Below are 3,724 nucleotides of genomic sequence, written 5' to 3'. Positions count from 1 at the left end.
AAAGACCAGCACTTTTTAACCTCACACATTGACATGCTACATTTTGTTTGTTTAATTTGTACACAATGTAAAGGACTATTCCTGTGAGACAGTGAGAGACTGCTAGCTGCATCCCCCTGTTTGCAGTTTTTGCATTAAATTAAGCTAAACTAAGATAAGCTACCTGTAGCAGACAATAAAGTGGTATCAATCTTCTCATCTAAATCTCAGCAAGAGAGCAAATAAGTGTAGGCCTACTTACCGACATGTGGAACAATTTCCTCAAGGGGAAAATGTAGTGGTTTTTTTAGAGTATGCTCAGGGAAAGCATTTTTAAAAAGGTTAAGGAGATTAAGATTATCTAAAGGAATGCATACAATTATTTTATTATGCAACTAAATAAGCTGAGCTGTCAGCTTGGAGAGTCATTGTAAAGCAAGATGGGGAAGACACGTAATCCTTCATCTATTGACGAAATCACAAGAAATTAATGTTGTTTTCAAGCCACAATAAACTGAGTCCCTGTCAATACAATACCAGTTCTCCATGACAAGAACAACAGAGAAAACGTCCCAAAGAGATAGATTTCACAATGATTGACTTGTCTGACATGTTTCCCTCAAATAAGTTTTATGTTACGTTTTTCAAAATATAATAATATATTTAAGTAGTCTGTGAAACAAGAAGAAATATGTTAGTTATATAAAAAAACATCAATGACACATTTATATTTCTTAAACTAAGGGATAACATTTGCTGAATTAGTGCATTTGAAGACATCCAAACTTAATGAATCTGCTGATTTTCATCAACTGTGACTGTTACATTTAAATCCCACACTCCTCCTGTCTCACGTCACCTGTTCTAACTGAGCCAAGTATGTTTACTTATTGCTCCACTGCCATCAGCCGATTCATCCACAGCCTACTGTAGGTAAACAGCACCATCTGCAGGACAGCATGTAGCATACAGATGATGGCCGCTCACACCACCACACCGACATGCTCTAACTGAAAGGAAATATTGAGCAGGGGGCTTCAATGGCATTGTGAGTCACAAAGACTTTTAATGAGATTATGTCCCAGTTAGGAATCTATTTGTTGTGATGATTATTGAGGCCCCTACATGACAATTGGGGGGGCAGGGATGGGAGAAACGTATTGTCCTTATTGCTTTGCAAAGCCGTTTCTCCCTCAAGGTCAAGGACTCTAATTTAGATACCACCGGAGAACAGCGTCACACAGCCCTTACTAATAACTACTGCTCCATAATACACTTCAGCATGGAGGCGCTGGAGCATATAGGCCTCAGAAATCTAATAATCAGTGAGTGCAAAGTATAATGGACATTACTTAAATAGTCTTATGAGCTGTCAACACCAAATATAAGGTTTATTTCAAAAGCAATATTTGTGTAATGTACCTGGTTTGGGCCAGCCAGGGATTGTTGATGAAAGTCATACCCTTCTGTCTCCGAGTATCATATACCTTATGTCACTTTCCAATATTGCAAATAAATATATATATATATATATATATATATATATATATATATATATATATACTAAGAAATGGATCCCACAGGCTTTATGAATGATTAGAGCATGTTTTGTGCAGCCGAAATTAATTATTACGGATCTCAGCAAAAATAAAAATAATATTGTGTTGAAATGAAGACAAAGCAACTGGGTTTACTGAAATCATCTTTATTAGACAAGTCATGTGAAATATCGTCATTAAACTCAAAAAATCATCAGTGCATCAGTAAACGTAATATCAGTAACATAACACATCATATATATATATAAATATGAGGTTTGGAGCTAAAACTGAGAAGAGCCTATATGGTTGATGTATTTCTGAAATGACATCATTGCTCCCCGTGGATGTCATTTGCAGCCAAACGTGATGAACAAAAACAGACAAACACATAATGTACAGAACACTGAGTCATATAACTGAACATATTCCCCTTGGCTTTAACCTGACAGAGAATCTTGATAGTAGTGAGGAAAAGGAACATATTGGCAACACGTGAATAAAGTAATATAATAACACTGATGTGAAGGCTGACTCAACCAAGGCAGAACATGAGCACACACGGGTTGGCCACAAAGGATGATACGGTCAAACGGAACATAACACATTACAGTTGGAGCCAACAATGAGCTCACAGTGTTGTTAGAAAGGCAAACTCTACACCTGTATTACGCTCAACACTACAAAACCGTCCTGCATCCATGGATGTAGAGGACTTGTGCAGAGGTGACACGTCTCCTCTTAAAGAGAGACATGCACAACCTTGGGTAGCATAGATAATGCATTGGTCAGACTGATTGCAAATAAGTGGGAGGTCTTGGGAGTAGTGACGTTTTGTAGGAGGATCCTGACCTAATAAAAAAGGAGGAGAAACGAGGGCTTCCACTTCTTGTCCATTTGTTTATCTCATTGCTGTGCCCCTCCTACAGGAGAGCTCCACTGGGGAAACCACCGTGGCCGGACCCGGCTCTTCTCCCTGAAACAGATGGCAGCTGGTGTCAAACATGTACAGTTTATCACCGATAAATAATCGTATTAGCTTAGTCAAGTGAAATAGTGTGATCTTTTTCCCACATATATTAGAGCCTGTAGCCGACATAAAGCTACACAGACATGTCCGTGTAAAATCCTCCCTGCAGTGTTCTAATGCTGGAGCAAAATATCACATTTATAACAACAGCAAGGAATTCTATGAATTAAACGCTCCCTTACCATTTGCCCATGATGGAAACCAGGGATGCATGATAGGAAAGACACACATCCTCTGAATGACTGTGCTGCAACCGTTTGTGTGGCCGAGCAGGACGCTTCATCATCATCACAGCAAGTAGATGATGTAGGAGAGGAAAACGAGGCCAATGATGGCGAAAAACATCAACATCAAAATGTCCACCATGATGGAAATAGTGTCAGAGACGGGCGGTGTGGACGCGAGAAGGACACGCAGCTAAAACGCAGCACTACCGCCGGTGCAGGAGATCGGCTGAGATCGGAACCATTCGGAGGGAGCGAGAATCATCTCGACCCTTCGGGCTCGTGGATGTATAAATTAAACCCCGCCCCCTGCCGAAACTAAGAAGGCGGCCGTGGGTTTTCTTTACCACGTGTTTGGAATTTCAGGCAGATTTTTGGACGACGAGCCGCAAACTCTAATCCCTAATAAACCCCCAACAGTATTGAAACGTTTTGTTTGGGAACAGAAATGTGTCATTGTTATAAATCCCCAACAGTATTGAAACGTTTTGTTTGGGAACAGAAATGTGTCATTGTTAAGGGCGATACTCAAACAGGAAGTATGACGTGACATGCGAACTTCCGGGTAGAAATGTCCCACCAGCTGTAAGGGGATTTTCCTCCATTGTCAACAATGACAATGGAGGAAACGCTCTACTTATTGCGACTGTTAATCCATTGGTCCGTAGCGACATCAAACTACATCAATATTGTTCTTTGAGTGATGCACATCTTGAATGACCACATTGAGAGAATAGATAGAATACTGGTATTAGGGGTTCAAACTGCAAATCAGTCGGCTAAATTACAGCACACAAAAAAAGACAAGAAAATACAATAACTACTGTGGTTCTGCATTGTGGCCTCATCTTGTAGAGATTCCCTTTTATTGTAGTTTATATTGTGTTCCCATGGTGCATATTCCTTAAAGGAGCGGTGCGTAGGATTTAGTGGGATATATCTGTGAGGCTGCA

General features: G+C 40.1%; 1 long non-coding RNA gene across 1 annotated transcript; it reads right to left on the bottom strand.

Moving 5' to 3' along the window:
• Window positions 1-1,664: 1,664 nt before the first annotated feature.
• LOC117734989 lies at window positions 1,665-3,246 on the bottom strand. The gene is made up of 2 exons (XR_004609852.1): window positions 2,730-3,246; window positions 1,665-2,493 (listed from the first exon to the last, which is right to left on the bottom strand). It is a non-coding gene; the product is annotated as an uncharacterized LOC117734989 (long non-coding RNA).
• Window positions 3,247-3,724: the final 478 nt, after the last annotated feature.

This window comes from Cyclopterus lumpus, chromosome 8 (assembly GCF_009769545.1).
Source record: "Cyclopterus lumpus isolate fCycLum1 chromosome 8, fCycLum1.pri, whole genome shotgun sequence".
NCBI lineage: Eukaryota > Metazoa > Chordata > Actinopteri > Perciformes > Cyclopteridae > Cyclopterus > Cyclopterus lumpus.
Note: the sequence above shows the minus strand (reverse complement) of the source record. Positions and strands in the feature narration are given on the sequence as shown.